The sequence below is a fragment of the Quercus robur genome, chromosome 10, assembly GCF_932294415.1.
Source record: "Quercus robur chromosome 10, dhQueRobu3.1, whole genome shotgun sequence".
Classification (NCBI taxonomy): domain Eukaryota; kingdom Viridiplantae; phylum Streptophyta; class Magnoliopsida; order Fagales; family Fagaceae; genus Quercus; species Quercus robur.
Window position 1 is genome coordinate 34779764 of NC_065543.1, and position 19915 is coordinate 34799678.

A 19915-nucleotide genomic window follows, 5' to 3' on the forward strand; every position below is an offset into this window, starting at 1 on the left:
GAGAATTTCAAATTCTTTATTTCTAGTAGATTTCATAAAAAAAAAGTTTCATGAATTTAAAGAATTTGTATCTGACTAGAACAAGATATTGCACTATTTATGCAGGATCATATAATGTAAGTATAAAGATGGTTCCAAGAAGAGTCATAATCATGCTTTGAGTTCTTTAGACGTTAAGACATCAAGAAGTGATCTATTTTATATTGCATCTATGTGCATGCATGGTTACCTAGAGAAGGGTCTATGCCTCTGGCTTGGAGTTCCCTATACTCTTGGCATAGTGCATAAGGCTCGCAGAAGAAGTGGGTGATCCAGTCCGGTGCTGGGGACTCAGTAAGGCCAACCTTCCCTTAACTTTGTACGATATGTGCCTGACATAATGCAGGCCATTCTAATGATGATGGAGATCAACCCGTACAACAGTCCGCTGACATAATGCAGTCCATGCTCTGAGTTAGATTTCTTAGAGCATTCACAGCAAACTCACTACAATTTTTGTTACTTTAACTAATCTACTATTTACGCACAACTACATCAGTTTTAATAATCTATCTATAATCCATTCATATATTATTTTCTTTCTTTCTTTCTTGTCTCCCTCTTTCCCAAATAAACTCATAAAAAAATCAATATCAAAATCAAAATCTACAGTGGTCCGAGCTCTACCACAAAATCTATAGTGATCACAAGTACCAAATTTAGGAACCAAGTCAACCCACGAGCTCCGCCACCCACAAATTTGTCATCTCCAGCTCAACCCGGTACCCACCAACTACTTAAATTTTTTTTAAGGTAAAATTATAATAGTCCATTTGGCTTGAGCCTATAAACTCAACTTTTAATCTATGTACAATTTTTTAAATCCTTACTTTTTCTCATATTTTCTTTCTTTATCAAAGTAAAAGTGTATTTTTTTAGCAAAAAACTAGATAATTAAGTTGCTCCCAAATAAACACTCAGTCTCATTTCTTTTACCTGTAGCTATACTTTTACCCTATAAACATTTTAAACAAAATAAACTAATGAAAAACAAATTTTCACCAAACATTTTAAAAACTTCTTACTCTAGTATCCACCATTTTGTGCATGTGATGTGAGTAAGCTTAGGAGAAAAATTAAATGCCTAGGTGTTGTGAGTGTATCCAATGATATTAGGTTTATGCAAAATAGAAAGAGAAAAATAGAAGAAACAATCAAGCTAGAAACTCTAGGAATGACAAGGTTTGAACTTATGCCTTTGTTCAAGAGTGCATCTAGAATAATGTTTCACTAAGAAAATAGAGAAATTACAGAAGTGACATAAAGATACCCTCATAAAACTCAATCTTAAATACACCTTAAGAGCTCTCTCTCTCACCACAATTAGCACGCCACATATAACAATCAAAGTTATGTGCTAGCTTGAACTCTCTCTCTCCACACAAAAAACCAAAAATATTGCATATATTTTTTGCCTTTTTTTTGTTAATTAGGTTTGTTGCAAAAGACCAATAAGGTTAGCTAGTGCTTGTTGAGTTCAAGGTTGCATTTATTTTGGCAAAAAATACTTTCCAAATAAAATTTTTCATATTTTTAGGTGTTTGGGCCAATTGAAAATGTTGGAAACATGAGCCTCTAAGGCGTAAATTGATTTGCATATCTCAAAGGTTGTAAAAAAATTTACACTAAAACAAATTAATACACCCACCCATCACTCCCCACCTACACGATCTCTCATGATTAGAAACCAAATTTTTCATAGTCGTGATTGTCCACTACATAATACCGTTGTTGTGATCATGACAAAAAAAAACCTCGAAGCATTTCTATCGTTCATCCTCCTTTGAACAACTCATGCCATCACCGCTCCATCCTCACACAAACGTTTCTCTCTATCTCTCTTTCATGCAAACGATCATCTTCTCCTAAACAATCAATGTTTTATTTTATTTTTTTAATTTTTGCAAGTTTGTATTAGATTTGGAAAATTTTGGTTTTGAAAATGTGGATATGGTGTTGATTGGATTCTATGGATTTTGTGACACGCCACCAGGAAGCTACCACACAACTTCCAGGCTCACACCGTGTATATTTTGACTAAACATGCCTTACAAGCATTACCATGAAGATCATATTTCACAGGAAGAATAGCTAAGCAGGGGACCAGACTTGGATCCTTTTATGTCCAATACAAACTGAGGAACGCCATTAAAGGGCAAGTGCTGGCAGAATTTGTGGCTAAATTCCCCCCAACAGTTGACGGTGCACGGGGAATATGCCAAATCTTAGTTAGGCCACGGCAGGTGTACGTGGATGGAGAATCTAATGCGCGTCGAGCGAGCATAGGAATAGTGTTGGAATCACCAAAAGGAATAAAATTGGAACGGTCGCTCAGACTAGGCTTCTAGGTTTCCAACAATGAAGTTGAATATGAGGCATTATTGGCCGGTCTCCAAGCAGCCAAGACTTTGGGTGCCACTGAGGTGGAGGTTTATTCAAACTCACAATTGGTAGTAAACCAGGTAGAAGGGAGCTTCAAAGCAAGGATCCATAGATGGTGGAGTACCTATAGTTGGTAAACTCTTTGCGGGAAAATTTTGATAGGGTAAAGGTAGCCTAAATTTCTAGAGGGCACAACAGCCATACAGACTCTCTAGCCACCCTTGCTTCATCTGTGGAAGATAGTATACCTCAGGTTATTTTGGTGGAGGTAGTAGACCAGTCGAGTATAGAGTGACCGTGTTGTATGGCTGCAACTTCAGCCATTGTCCCGAGCTAGATAGACCCTATTGTGTCGTTTATCATGGATGAATCACTCTCGAGCAAAACGAAAGAGGCTGAAAAGATACTGGTGTGCTGTCGCAGGCAACCAAAAATAAAACATATACTCCTAAAAATATATGTAGTAGTGCGAGTAAGAATCGTTCCCACGAAGAGTATCTAGCCTAGTTTTATGCTACGTGAACAAGGAGGAGGGGGGGTTTGAGTATAATGAAAACAATTTTAAGGAAAAAAAAAAAAACAACTAAGGAACAATTCAAATTAAATTATTGAAATCAATCAAAAGAACAAACCTTGGTCTAAGTCAACATCCACCATCGGAATTTTACAACTAATCATCGATGCAAGTATATATCAATTCACACTTTGAATATTCACCGTTGGAAATATTTTCCTATCTCTCCTTAGTCGCAGTTAATTAGAAAACAAGCGATCTAATAAACCCTAACTACTAAAAAACCCAAGACAAGCGCTAAAGGTTTAATTTAGTAGCAGCCTTAAGAATTAGAGAAATCGATGAAACTAAACAACACAAGCACAAGTGGTTGTATTTAATTTAGTCAAGTGTTCTTCCTAAGATCTAATAATTTCTGACGCAATAAATCATTAAATCTTGGTTGCTTCACAAGTTAGAGAGATCAAACAATTACAGATTTGATATCTAACCTAGCAGTAGATTGCAATGAATAATAAACTAGTAGGCTTTCTAGTAATTAAGCGAGACAATCATGAAAATAGGCACAAAAGAACATCCGATATTCAAAGCATAAATTGAACAATAAAAACAAATTAGATCTCACAGTTTTATTGATTCCGAGGCTTCAGTTTCCTTCGAACAAGTATAAAAGTTTTGCCATGCAGGACCATGATGCAAACTCAAAGGAGAAAATCAGAGAAGAGGGGAGAGAGAGGTGTGTGTGCGTCCAATTCTGATTTCTCCTCCCCTCTTTTACAAGTTAATTCCTCCTTTCCCAAGCCTACAAAATCTCCTAAAAATATTCTCAATAATAATATCCAAATCTGACTAATTAAGGAAAAATATTAAAAATAAAATAAAGTTCTAATATAACTAGGAAAGTGGTGTTTTTCAGCTGGAATTTTCGTGCATCAGATCTGGAAGCTTCCAAAAATAAACCACATTAGATCTGCGTATTAGAATTGCAGGCAAAGGAACATTCCAGAATGTCAACAGTGCAGGTGCAGCAACTTCAAGCCCGATTTTGACCTTGATGCAGCCCGTATCTCTCAAAACTCAAAAAAAGAAAGTTGTATATATTTGTCTTGGAGTTCCACAGCATCTTGAATCATCTCAATCGGAGCTCGGATGAGAGAGTTATGCTAAGATTACGAAGCGATGTCAAAGCTGTCCAGAACCGCCCAATTTGCTACGTTTTGCACTTAATGCCTCCATTTGAATCCTAAATCAAAATATAAGAATAATGAGTACATTTAGGCACCAAATAAATATAAAATACTAAACATTAAGGGAGAAAAATATGACATTTTGCATTCTCATCAGATACGAAGGAAGTCTGCTAGATTCTAGCTATTAGAGGAGAAGAGGTTGTACCGACGGTCCTATGGGGGACCATACCTTCTATGTTTGCATCCAGACGCCATGGAAGGATTGTTCATTGAGTTGCACGAAGGGATTTGCAGAAGGCATACCAAAGGTTAGTCACTAGCCCACCAAGCAATGGTGTAAGGTTTTTGGTGGCCGAACATGTAGAGAAACACTGTGGATTATGTTAAGAAATGTGACCAATGTCAAAAGTATGCACCGAACATTATCAACCTGGAGGGAGCCTTCGCCCAATCTCTAGTCCTTGGCCTTTCACCCAATGGAGCTTGGTATCATAGAACCATTCTCCCAAGCCATTGGAAATAGGAGGTTTGTGATAGTTGCCATTGATTACTTCACCAAGTGGGTGGAAGCCGAAGCTCTGGTGAATATCCGGGATGTCGATGTAAAGAAATTTTTATGGAAGAACATAGTTACAGGTTTGGGGTACCAAACACATTAATCTTGGATAACAAATTGCAGTTCAACAACAAGGCATTTCAAAAGTATTGTAGTGACCTCGAGATCAAGAATAGGTACTCAACCCTAGCGTACCCGCAGAGTAATGGCCAAGCAGAGGTGACAAATAAAGCCATCGTCAATGGGTTGATGAAGAGGTTGGAAAAAAGCTAAAGGAAAGTGGGCCAAAAAGCTACCCAATGTACTATGGGCATACCAAACCACCCTTAGGAGGTCTACCAGCGAAACGCCTTTCTCTTTTACTTTTGGAACAAAAGTGGTGATACATGGAGGTAGGCTTGTCAAGCATAAGGATTGCTAATTTCTCTCCAAATACAAATTAACGATGCAATTATGACTAAGCAATTGGACCTCTTAGAAGAGAATAGGGAGATGGTGTCTATTAGACTAGCTGATTACCAATAGAGATTCAACCGAAACGTGAAGCCTAGAGAGTTTGTTGCGAGTGACCTTGTCTTATTAAAGGTAGTAGGGAATATTAAGGAACTGATTTTGGGAAAACTGACTACGAATTGAGAAGGGCCTTACCGAGTGACAACAATTACAGGAGTTGGAGCTTACTACCTAGAAAGAAAAAAAAAAAAAAAAAAAAAAAAGACCGCTTTCCCTACCTTGGAATGTGAGCAATCTTCGAAAGTATTTCCATTAAGTGGTGTCGTTAACCCGAGTATGTAATGACCTATCTTATGTGTATTTGTACAAACTGTGTTTAAGCTAGTGTCACTCTAGTTTTGAAGATATGAAAATTCGATGAAGAAAAACATATTAACGGACAGAACCCTAGCCTTGGTTTGACCCCGGTCACCAACTAGGGGTAAACCTTTTCAAAATTATCCAAGGAAAAAACCCTAACCTCGGTTTGACCCAAGTTACTAACTGGGGATAAACCTTGAGAAAATTACATGACAAAACCCTAGCCTTGGTCTAACCCTAGTTACAAGGTTGGTAAAAACCTTGACAAGTCAATACAAGGATAAAGGCTTAAATCTTAGCCTGACCCCGTGCACGGCCATTGAAAAATGTAAAACTTGTTATATGTAAAGTGATTTGCAAATCGGGGCAAGTCGAACAATGTGTGACTTGGGGTTGTGATTTACAATGGTAACTTTTTGTGTGTATTGGATCAGTCCAAGAGGCGGGGATTGCCTCGTACATGAACACTTAGTTAAATCCAAATGGCAAACAAAAATGCAATGGAGAAAATTAGATAAACTTAAATAAGCCACAAGAGTTCATGAAATTTGAAAATATAGATTCAAAAAGAAGTTCCTTCTTTGCAATTACAAAAATATAAATAAATAAAAACTACAATTGGGTAAGGGGTTCCTACCCGCTAATCGGAGGGGTAGAGGGAGTTTCCACGGCAACCAAGGCAACATGGGCATCAGGGCTGAGTAGATTTTTTGCAATTTCCATACACTCGAGGGTGTTTAGAGGGATTGAGTTATCTAAGTCAATCACCTTGGTGTGTGATTCAACTTGCTCCACAAGTTCCTGCATGCTAGGGATGTCCTCTTCCTCCACAGCGGGGCGCTCCTTAGCGTGTACCTCCATAGGGGGAATCTCATGCTAGGGAAGTTCCCGCATGCTAGGGATGTCCTCTTCCTAGAAATGCATGTCGTCAAGTAAGAGTAGGGCCCGACCGAGACAGTTAGCAAGATGGTCCACTTCCCTCTTCCTCCATGTCTGCAGGTGAAAGTCTAGAGGAATGAGGCCATTACCCATCATGAAAATGTGTTGGTAGCCTAAAGGTGGGAGATTAGAATAGGAAGCCCCCCCAGTTCCCATAGGAGGGGGTCATTCCTCTGTCCTCAATACGGAGAGAGCCATGGACAAAACTTGAGGATCGACTAGCAGGAGAAACGGGAGGGACCTGTTCCATGGGCTAAGATTTGGTTTGGCTCCCTAAATCATCGGTTGTCCTTGGCCTTTTTTGACTACTAGTAGCCATTGAGGTGTGGGAATGGGAGGGGGGGGTGCTCGGCCTCCAAGAGCTTGTGGAAGTAGTGCCTAAACTTAACATTATGCCGACGTGCCATTCTGTCACCTGTTTCCTTGTCTTCAGCATCACTAACAAGAATTTGTTGAAGTCTCCCATGAAAAACCAAGTCTCCTGAATCGTCTCTGATCGATTCTAAGGAACCTTCCCTTGCTTGGCGAGGTCTCCCTCCCGAGCCTCATTCATAGAGATGTTTGGAATGGACCCCGGTAGACAGACGTCTATGTAGGTTAAAAGAGGATGCGTGGCGAGGAAGGCTGACCTTGGATCTTGGTAATTGGTGTATGAAGGAGTGCAGCCCAAAATTAGATGGGAGGCTCGGAGTTGTCTGTTGTAGTGAATGAATATCTCCGAGCGTAGGACAAAGTTTAGGTCTCGAGCATTGACAAGACCCAAGCTCTGTCTAATAAGATGGGACTCTGCATCAAAAACCGAAAGAAGAGTTAGTTCCATTAAAAAAAAATGGATGATAAACAAGGGGATTAATTCATGTATATTGAATAGTATGAGTTCTTGGGATACCGACCTAGTCGCCGAGGTGAGGTAGGACAAGTAAGTTCACAAGCGAGCCAATTCCCGCTCACTTTAATAAATTTCCCTTGGGTATTTCGGTTGGAATTAGGTAGGCATGATATTAACCTAAACCGAAGGTCCCGTACCTTGAGGTAATAGCCATTCTCGAGACTACCACATCAACTGTGTAGGAAGTTTATATCATGGTGGGATAGTTTTAAACCATACAACTGATTTAGTCAGCCAACACCACTAACTACCTTATAAAAATTAGGCAAGCACTGGTCAAGACAAAGTTTATAAAAGTTTAAAGTTTTGAGCATGAAAGCATCTAAAGGGAACCTAACCCCACCCTCCAGCATGGCCATTAGAGTAGAAAAATTAGCCTTGGGCGCCTATCATTCTCTATATCACCCTCTGGGCAGTACTTAATATGTATGTCCTCAGGGATGCCAAACGTGACCTTAAAACCCTCTATGGCATTGTCAGAATTTACCAAGTGGGCAAACCCCATCTAAAAAGGGTAGGGAAGACCTAGCAAAAAATGAAATATTAGGGTAGAGGCCAGCTATCAAATCCGACATATTTAATGCCTAATGCTTGATATCCCCGAAAATTTAATGGTCATTTCAAACACGATACCCCACGTGCCAAGATGACAAACCCCGATCCCATCCTCAGCACTTGAAAATGAGATTGCAGTGGGCTATTGTTAGTCATGAACGAAAGCCCAACCTAAGACCATGGCTTGCCCCTAAGACCGATCTGGCCCACCTAGATACCACACCAACCATTATCAAGGATTACCGAACATGACAATAAATCGAACATGGGGGAACATCACAGATCAATACCGTGAGTGAGAGATAATGCCTTGGGTCAATCTGCCTGTTAAGCACATCCCAACGTCTAGTGCAAGTTCCAAGAATGTCATCTCAAGAGCATGTAGTGGGTCCCATCTGGTCAAGAATATGGAACAGAGAGGGACCCACTTGCTTAAGGCAGGTCACCCCTCATGATGGTGAGCTCACTAAAGGAAGGCTATAAAAGGAGGAAGGAGGATATGAGAAAGTGGTTGGAAAATTTGAGGGAGAGAAACACGAGAGTAGTGAGGAAAAACAAATCCCGAGGAGAAGGAAATCCTATTCAAATTTCACAAAATGGAATCATTTTCACAATATCACTTTGGTCAGAAGAGGATTACAAGAAAAATAGCCAAAAACCTCTAGTCATCTCCTTCAAAAACCTACATCACCATTTTTGGGGCCTTCCATTGTTAGATATTCCTAACCCTCAATACAAGTAAATTGAGAGCTCAACCCAAATCCTTCACTCTATTAGGTTGAGTTGCCACAATTATATATTACTAGTCGCAGACTTGCCCGATTCGCTGAAAAAATTGAAACACAATGCAATAAAAAAGTTCTCTCTTATTTTATAGTGTGAGAACTATTAGACTTATTTTATAGTGTGAGAATTATTAGCACTACTAAAGTTTAGGTCTATAGCTGCATTTTTAACAAACAACACTTAAAACCCTAACTTATAACAGCATTTTTAAAGCGTTGTAGTAGGGGAACTCTATAGCTGTGTTTTTAAGGGTCTTTAGCTGTGTTTCTATGGAGAGGGCCTATAGCCGCATTCGAGAAGCATGGCTATAGTCCCAACCAAAAATTTTATTAAAAAAAAAAATGAGAATGTACTATAGCATTTTCAAAGTGTCATTAAAGCCAACCTATAGCTACGTTTTTAACAAACACTACTTAAAAAGGTATTGAACATTTTAGACCTATTATGGCACTTTTAAAGCACCGCAATAGAGGATTACCAAAAAAAAAAAAAAAAAAAGCATAAACGCATTTTTTAAAAAACGTGTATATTTTGTTATATTTTATAGTGTGAGAACTATTAGACCAAATTGCAACCATGTATACTTTGTTAATTACTATACAAATGTATGCGAACCACCTTTTATAAGTATATTTTTCTCCAAAACATAGATCGACATTTCTTTCTTTATAATCAATAAATCATATACTCCATCATAAAGTGGAAATATAAAATAAAGTAAAAGAAAATGCAAAAAGAAAAAGCAAACTATTTTTTCATCATTTGAACATATGAATAAATCTTGCAATATATAACTCTTCAAATTCATAAACCATATGATTACTTAGATTATATAGTAAAATAAGACCAACTGATCCATCATGACATTGCAGTATCGTCTAGATATTATTATATAAAAATCATGTTTTATTGATCTTGTCCCATTAACCTAAGGTATCATCTATACAACTAATAAGATCTTCAGAGAGTAACATATGAAAGGGAATTCTTAATTTGAACAGCCGATTATATACATAAATCATCCAACACAAATGTCGAAGATAGAATCTATGACTTTTATACAAATATTTGGCAAAATGATTGAATAGTATACTACCTCCAACTTTGTGAAATTAAGATATTGTTTTATAGGGAGTGAACACGTTCAACCAAGAGGAATTAATCAAAGAATTTTAATCACTAACAACTATGTTAGTTTGCTCTTTGCTTTTCATGGTTCTCACTTTTCAAAATGAAGATGGAATTAACATATTTAAACTACAACAATTATAGAGTAATTATACAAAACTATTCAAAAACTATTGTTCAAAACTTTGTACAAATAAATTCATTTTCATGCCCCATATGTTGTACATACTTATGGAATTTAAAAGTTCATTCTCCATTAAGGCTTACATTAAAAATACCAATGAGTTTGATAGGCCACAAACTGAATGACCCATTGTGATAGAAATTAATTAATTAATTAGCCAAGTTATTAATTAATCAATTTATCATGCAAACACATGGTGGCACAAACAAATCACCAACAAATTAAATATGCAGCGGAAAAATAAATAACACGGTGATTTGTTTACGAATAGGGAAAACCTAACGGCAAAAACCCCATCGGGTGATTTTCAGGTCACTACTCCCGAAACTCCACTATTATCACAACAAGCGGTTACAAGTAAAGGAATCCAAGTACCTTACCAACCTACAATTGAACCCTTACCCCAATACCCAATTGGACTTGTTCTGTAGTGACAGTTCCCCTTTCTGATGCACGACTCCCAGTACGTGACTAACTAATTGCGCGGATCCCAGTACGCGACTTCAATCACCAACTAAGAAGGTTGTTGGTTGCAAAGTTCTTCAGTTCATCCAAACGATGAAGATCAAGAAGATGATTAGTCACAAAACCCTACAATGCACATACACAGCAACTTCTTCAAGAGAAATAGATGAACTAGGGTAAGAACTTCATCTCCGGTCACAATTTGCTTGAACAGAGTTTGCTCAATGCTTGTGCCACTTGTGAACACTTTGACTGCCCTTAAACTGATCCTTTTATATGTCTAGGGTTAGGAAAAAAGAAGGCCCAAAGACACATTCACGGATCCCAAGGAAATCAAATTGAAATTCTGAAAATCTTAAACCTCGACAGATAGTAGCTGTCGAGCACACCGAATGAAGAACAGCTTCCTTAAGCTCGATAGATGCAGCTATCGACTAGCTGTCGAGCTTTAATGATTTTGCACTCTGAACTTGTTTTCTTAAACAGACTTGAAAACTTCAATACGTGATCTTGAAATAAGGTTTCTTGAAGTATTTAAAACATCCTAAATCTACCCAAATACAAGTGCGTTTTGTCAAAGAATAAGCCAATTACATAAAATCAAGACATATGTTTTTAACATGTGAAACACATATGTCCTAACAATCTTCCCCTTTGGCAATCCGTGACAAAACCACGACAAACAAATGACATATGAAAGAAGTCATAAATCACTCAACTCATATTCACTTGTTGAATACAATAAAATCTATCCTAACACAAACTCTTGAAAAACTTTGCAAGAAGAGAGTTTATGGCAAGTAGACTTTGACAACCTGTATTTCTAAAATACTTTTAAACAAAACTCATCAAGGCATCTTTGTGTGAAATAGAAATTATAGATTGCATACAAGTATAAGAAACATGTGTATAAAGAGCGAAAAGAAACGACACATGAAGGGGTAGGTGAAAAGGAAAACATACATCAATATAAATAAGGGAATAAGTACAATGTATGTCTAGAAATGGTCACAAGACCTCATGTACAAGAATAATGTATCTAAAAAGAAAGAAAAGAAAAAATACATACTATCCTCACTACATCCATCAAAAATGTATCAACACTCCCCCTAACAAAATGATCATATACTAACTCTCCCCCTAAGAGAATATTCTCATACCAAAACTACTCCCCCTTTTTGTCACGAATGACAAAGGGTAAGAATGTCAAGTAGACATCTCATTAGCAGAGCTAGCATCTCCATCATCATCATCTGAAGCATCATCGTCATCACCATCATCATCATCCTCATCCTTAGAAGCAGAAGCCACAGGAGAAGGCGGTGAAGGAGTAGCCTCAGGAGCAAAGCCACCCATAGACACCTGTCGTCGAGCAATACAACCGACACGAACTTTCACCTGATACAACTCCGTAGAGAGTGTATCGAGGCGAGCATCCACGCGCTGCAGCTGCGCCATAATATCTCCTAGAGACACATCGCTCGAAGAGGAAGGAGGAGTCGATGTGGATGGAGCTGAATGGGATGGAGCGGAACGAGAGGAAGGAGCCGCTGAATCCGACTGCCGCGACCGAAGCTGGGCCTCGCTACGTTTAACAATAGCGTAATCTATGGCACACATGACGGTGAAGTGGTCGGATGAGGGAAAAGGAACAGAAAAGTGGCGTAGAATCCTCATGATAGCAGAAGGAAATATGAGCTTATCATGGGTCGCCGAATCTAGATGAACATCTATGATAGACAGAATGAAATGAGAAGGGAAGTCTATGGTGTGATGCAAAAGAAGAGACAACAAAAACCGAGCACGAGGCTCTGTGATGGAGTTATAGTGAGAGAAGGGATGCAAAACAAAAGTCATCACCATGTTCATAAATCTAGGACCTTTAGCAAAAGGTCGACATGGTGTAAAAATACGCTCACCCCAAGAAGTAGGGCGCTCACAGAAAGTAGACATGAGCTCATCCCTGGACACAGTCCTCAAATGCTCACAGCTAGGATAATCAGGAAACTCTGTCCTAGGAACCTGAAGCACATCCGCAACTAGCTGCGGTGTAATAGGAATGCGCGTACCTCGAACGCGAGTGAAGAAAAGAGGTATTGACCGATCAATCTCGTGCATGTTGGAGTAGAACTCCTGAATTAGCACGAAAGGATAGGTGACCGGGGCATCACACAGTGACTCTCATCCCTACTGTGAATGACAGAAGGAAGGTCGGTGTCAGCAAAATCTGACAAGATGACTTAGCGTTTCGAATGAATGCCTCGTCGAGAAAAGTTCTTCGAAAATGCCTTAAAGGCATCATCATCACGGAACCGGATATGAGATAAAGTAGGATTAGACAAAGAAAAAGCACCGGAACAAAGAGGGTTTCGGGCTGGAGTGGATTTACGCTTAGGTGCCATAGGCACAACTAACGTAAACAATAGAGAGGGAGAAAAAGAAAGACAATCAGAAAAGTCCCAAACATTTTCAAATACATCAAATATATTGAAAAGAAGTACGTATGCATGGGAAATGTATGAACATGCGGCATGCAAAAGAAATTTCACCATGGGCTCAGCCCAATCCAAACCTACCAGCACACAATCATATAGCACACATCTAAATGCATGGCAAGATCATTATAATGTGAATGTAATGCAATGTATAAGGTTTTAAACACATTTAAGTGAAAACCCAACCCAAAATTTCAATGAAATCTCATCAATTTTGAAAAACCCCAAAAATTTCCAAAAACCCCAAATCCTAGGTTTCAAAACATGAAATGCATGAATGAGAAAGGATTAGAAGCTTACCAAGTGAGGAAAAACGTGAAAAACCTTGGAAAATCCTTGAGAACCAAGATAGGAGTGAGATTGGAAAGTTTTTGGGAGAGAAACAGAGAAGTGTCGAGAGAGAGATCGATGGAAATGAAGATCAGATCGCGTATGGGCTTTATATAGGAAAGCCAGTAATTCTCGACATATGCAGGTATCCTACTATCTGTCAATGAGGTGTCGAGAAAATACACGTCGACAGCTGAGGTGTCGAGGAGGTATCGAGGATCTTCACATCAATTTTAAGAACAGAATCTCGATTGATCCACCAAGTATTGAGGAGCTATCGAGCATATAGATCCAACCTCGATAGATCCACCAGGTATCGAGGTGCAGGCGAGATTGCGATAACAAAAAGCTTAAGGATGCTCGACAGATAGCCAGCTATCGAGGAGGTATCGAGGAGGTGTCGAGCCAGCTTTTAAAAGCAATTTTTCGAGATATGAAAAACACAAACATGAATGCAATCCAACATGCAACTCAACCAACGATCCAATCAATATATTAAGCTCTTAAAATCATCTCTCAAATGAAAATTTAAGCACATGGATCTCCACAAACACACACACACTAAACAAGTCTAACCAATTTTATATTTCAAAAACGAGATTAGACAGTTTAGTGAGCATACATTAATACATGTAAAACCTCGTGATGGCCAAATCACGTTGTACCTACACATGTATCAAGAATAGCAAAGAATATTGCGTGTTGTGTGTGAAAACATCGCAAGATTGCATAAGTGTATACATGTTATGATGATTTGAGATATGAGAAAATCACTTAATTCACACACAATCATAACTGCTTGATGGGGACTATCACCTTTAAGGTATATCCTATAACTCCCACATCTCCTAGAATACACGCTAGCAATCATATTTAAAGCATTTTTTATCTTTTTGCTTTTAATTTTCTTTGCATATTTTTCTTTTAAACATATCATGCATAGACTTATTAGAGAGAGAAAAGAAATACCTAATGATAATTGACATTCAAATTTTGTTATGCCTAAGCACACAAATGTTACTGACACTGCACTTTTGCTATGCCGAAGCATACAGGTGTCTTATTATGATTGGCGGGCAACAGTGGTGAGATGGTTATTTATGTCTTTCTCTCAGGATTTTTTACTCCTTCCCGTCAAAAAGAGTGATATGCATGTTAAGTTTAAGAGACAACTTAATTGTACTCATCACAAACACAAGCCACAAAGCTCACTTGCTTAGTTGTGCATAGAGATGCTCGTCTAAGTTACAAATGATACAAAGTTTAGAAGACTTTGTTTCAATGGCCATCCAAGGTACACAAGTACCAATGTACAAAACACACACTGTTTTTGTATTTTTCTGATTTTTCAATTTTTTTTTATTTTTATAAAGAAAAACAAATCAAAGCAAAAAACTGAAAAATAACCAAACAAAAACATGTTAAACAAACAAAGCATAAAAATTAATGCAGATGCATGAGGAAAAAAAAAAAAAAAAAGAGGAAGATCATCCTGTGGAGATAACACCAATGTTTTGACGAAGGAATTCGAAGCGTTTACTATCAAGAGGTTTGGTAAACAGGTCAGCCTTTTGATCATCGGTGTGAATAAACTTAAGAGTGAGAGTACCATCTTCAACAAGCTCCCTAATGAAGTGATGTCGAATCTCTATGTGTTTGATTCTAGAATGTTGAACTGGATTCTTAGAGATATTAATGGCACTGATATTGTCACAATAGATAGTGAGATGTTCTCGACAAATACCACAATCATGAAGGAGTTTTTACATCCATAGGAGTTGGGTGCAACAGCTACCAGCAGCAATGTACTCAGCTTCTGCAGTGGATAATGAGATGGAGTTCTGCTTTTTACTCATCCAAGAGACAAGATTATTACCCACATAGAAACAACCCCCTGAAGTACTCTTTCTATCATCAACATTCCCAGCCCAATCAGCATCAAAGTACCCAGCTAGGACATCACTTGTTTCCTTGCTGTACCACACACCAAACTCAACTGTGGTTTTGACATACTTTATGATTCTTTTTAAAGTAATCATATGGGACTCTTTGGGATTAGCCTGATATCTAGCACATACTCCAACACTGTAACTAATGTCAGGTCTACTAGCAATAAGATAAAAGAGACTACCTATCATGCTTCTATAAAGAGAAGGATTAACACTTCTACCTAACAAGTCAACAGTGAGTTTAACATTTGGGCTCATAGGGGTTCGGACAGAACTAGCAGATTCCAAACCAAATTTTTTCACAAGATTCTTAGCATATTTAGATTGAGATGGAATATACCTGAATCTTGTTGACGAATCTGCAGCCCAAGGAAGTGGGTCAGCTCTCCAATCATGCTCATCTCGAACTCTGCCTGCATGAGTTTTGAGAAATCATGAGCAAGTACATCCTTGGTTGATCCAAAGATGATGTCATCAACATAGACTTGGACAACTATTAGCTCGGTATCTTCTCTTTTGATGAAGATAGTCTGATCAGCCTTTCCTCTTGTGAACCCATGTGACACCAAGTATTATGTAAGTCGATCATACCAAGCTCTGGGGGCTTGCTTTAACCCATAGAGTGCTTTCTTGAGGTACAATACATGATCTGGAAAGTGTGGATCAGTAAATCCTTTTGGTTGCTCCACATAAATGTCTTTTTTGAGAAATCCATTTAAGAAAGCAGTCTTCACATCCATCTAATAAAGCTTGAACTTTAATTGACATGTCAGTGCAAGGAGAATTCTGATGGACTCCATACGGGCAACCGGAGCAAATGTCTCATCATAGTCTATTCCTTCCATTTGAGAGTATCCTTGAGCTACAAGCCGAGCCTTGTTTCAGATCACATTGCCCTCCTCATCGGTCTTGTTGCGGAATATCCACTTTGTACCAATGATGTGTTCACCCTCCGGTCTAGGTACCAAGGTCCAAACATCATTCCTCTGAAATTGAAGAAGTTCATCATGCATTGCTTTAACCCAACTTTCGTCCTGGAGAGCTTCCTTAACTTTTGTGGGTTCAACCTGTGATAAATAACAAGAATAGGACATAAAGTTAGCAACATATTTATCAACAGTTCGTTTCCTTAATGTGAGTTCATTCATATTTCCCACAATATCTTCTGGAGGATGGTTTAATTTAACCCTGGATGAAGGTCTTTTCTCTTCATGAGACTTAGAATCTGGTGAAGTGGATATGTCTACAGAATCTTCCAAAACACTGGGAGTACTTGGAGATGCAGGTTCTTATTTAATAAGCTCTTGAACTCCATTAGGCTTAGGATGAGGAATTTCTTTAGGTAACTCTTCAATACTTTTCTGAGAGCTGGAATCTGAAGACTCATCAATAACAACATTTACTGTCTCCATTATCTTCATAGTTCTTTTGTTGTATACTCGATAAGCCTTGCTTGTGAAGGAGTAGCCCAAAAATATACCTTCATCACTTCTAGAGTCAAACTTTCCCACATTCTCTCTATCCTTAAGGATGAAACAGGTGCTTCCAAAGATCCTAAATTACTTCACATTCGGCTTTCTTCCTTTCCATAACTCATATGGAGTCTTCTTGGTACCGGGTCTAAAGTACACCCTATTAACTATATGACAAGTAGTGTTAACAGCTTCTCCCCAAAAGTTTCTGGCCAAATCCTTGTTATATAACATGGCTCTGGTCATCTCTTGAATAACTCTGTTCTTTCTTTCTACCACACCATTCTGCTGAAGAGTAATAGGGGCAAAGAATTCTTGAGATATACCTGATCTCTGGCAAAAGGACTCCATATGTGAGTTTTCGAATTCTTTACCATGGTCACTTCGAATTCGATCAATCTTCAGGTTCTTCTCATTCTGCGATCTTGTGCATAAGGCTTTAATGTGCTCAGGAGCATCAGACTTGGATCGTAAGAGAATGACCCAAGTGTATTTGGTGAAGTCGTCTACCACAACCATGATATATCTCTTATCACCAAGAGACTCGATTCTAGTTGGACCCATAAGATCCAAATGTAGGAGCTCCAATGGCCTAGATGTAGCTGATGTCTGAGTGCTTGGATGCTTAGCTTTTGTCTATTTCCCAAGTTAACATGGTCCACACACCACATTGTTCATTCTACTAAGTTTCGGTATTCCCAAGACTGATTCATGCTTAGATACAATAGAAAGGTGTTTGTAACTAGCATGCCCCATCTGTTGATGCCATAAATCTTCATTAGGTAAACGAATACTGTTGCACACAATATCAGCATCAGGAACCAATCCATAACAGTTGTCTAAAGTGTGAACACCACTTATGAGGCTCTTTCCAGACTCATCCATGACAAGACATTTTCCCTTTGAGAAAAGAACCATGAAGTCTTGATCACATATCTGACTTATGCTTAACAGGTTCACCCTTAGACCTTCTACATAGAGGACATTTGCAATGTCTGGCAGTCCAGGTAGAGAAATAATTTCCTTTCCTTTAATTTGAGATTTGCTCCCATCTCCGAAAGTTACATTGCCACCCTTTTTAGACTCAAAGGTCTTGAAGAGAGATCTGTCTCCAGTCATATGTCTTGAGCAACTGCTGTCGAGGTACCGCAGACATGTGTCCATAACTTTAAATGACAGATCAGTGGGAATGGTGCTTTCTCTCATCTGCCTTATTTGAGCTAAGCCTTTAATGTTTACTCTTCTCAGACGAACTCCTTTGCACATTTTCATTATGAGATAGTCTAGTTTTTTCTTAGCCGAACTAAGATCTTTTTCCACAGTAATTATAGAAGAATTCAAATAACTTTTAGACTTGTATTTTCTAAAACACTCAATCAGAAAGAGATTAGAAAAACAAGATGTATTTGAAAACATAGATCTATTCAAGCTGGTTACAGTCATGACAACAAGGGTCAATGGATTAACACAGCAAAGATTAAACCCTAATCAGAGTGTGCCCGCTCTGATACCATTTGATAGGCCACAAACTGAATGACCCCTTGTGATAGAAATTAATTAATTAATTAGCCAAGTTATTAATTAATCAATTTATCATGCAAACGCGTGGTAGCACAAACAAATCACCAACAAATTAAATATGCAGTAGAAAAATAAATAATACGGTGATTTGTTTACGAATGGGGAAAACCTAACGGCAAAAACCCCATTGGGTGATTTTCAGGTCACCACTCCCGAAACTCCACTATTATCACAACAAGCGGTTACAAGTAAAGGAATCCAAGTACCTTACCAACCTACAGTTGAACCCTTACCCCAATACCCAATTGGACTTGTTCTGTAGTAACAGTTCCCCTTTCTGATGCACGACTCCTAGTACATGACTAACCAATTGTACGGATTCCAATACGCGACTTCAATCACCAACTAAGAAGGTTGTTGGTTGCAAAGTTCTTCAGTTCATCCAAACGATGAAGATCAAGAAGATGCTTGGTCACAAAACCCTACGGTGCACATACACAGCAACTTCTTCAAGAGAAAAAGATGAATTAGGGTAAGAACTTCGTCTCTGGTCACAATTTGCTTGAATAGAGTTTGCTCAATACTTGTGTAACTTGTGAACACTTTGACGGCCCTTAAACTAATCTTTTTATATGTCTAGGGTTAGGAAAAAAGAAGGCCCAAAGACACATTCATGGATCCCAAGAAAATCATATTGAAATTCTAAAAATCTTAAACCTCGACAGATAGCAGGTGTCGAGCATGTGTCGAGCACACCGAATGAAGAACAGCTTCCTTAAGCTCGATAGATGCAGCTGTTGACCAGTTATCGAGCTTTAATGATTTTGCACTCTGAACTTGTTTTCTTGAACAGACTTGAAAGTTTCAATACGTGATCTTGAAACAAAGTTTCTTGAAGTATTTAAAACATCCGAAATCTACCCAAATACAAGTAAAGTGCGTTTTGTCAAAGGATAAGCCAACTACATAAAATCAAGACATATGTTCTTAACATGTGAAACACATATATCCTAACAGAGTTCATTATAGAAACCAACCCTGTTGAGAAATTTATGTGGTGTAAAGCTTAATTTGGCAAAAGTAGGGGTACCTTAGGCATTGCGTTTGTTGTCCCTACAACATAAGCTTAATCTGGTGCTATGTAATAATATTTGTGCAATTTCAAAATCACAAAGAGACTAAAAGGGGAAAAAACAAAAGATTAATTCAAAAATGTTAAATGAATTAAGTATTTCATATATGAAATATTTAAGTAAATAATGGAAAATCAAATTTTATTCAAACTAACACTAACCTTCTTTTCTTTTCTTTTTTCATAGGTAGATAGTGGTGGAAGGGGGGGGGGGTGAACCACAAACATGGGACACCACAAAGAATGTCTTTATTGCTACGCTATCAGTTGCACCCCCAAAAATCAATCTAAGAGGTTAAAAAAAAAGAATAATTCGAATTCCAACAAAGAATCAATCAAGTTCCTCAAGTACTATAGTCTTTGTGACATTAGTATCTTAGCACCCGTCTTTGTGATGGTTATTGAGTTCCGTCTTTGTGATGGCATATTTAGTTTCGGCTGTGTGTCAGCAATAAGTTATGTCTTTGTGACAACAATGAGTTTCATCTTTATGACGGCATATTTAGTTCTAGTTGTGTCTCGGTGATGAGTTCTATCTTTGAGACAGCAGATTAGTTTCATCTTTGTAATTGCATT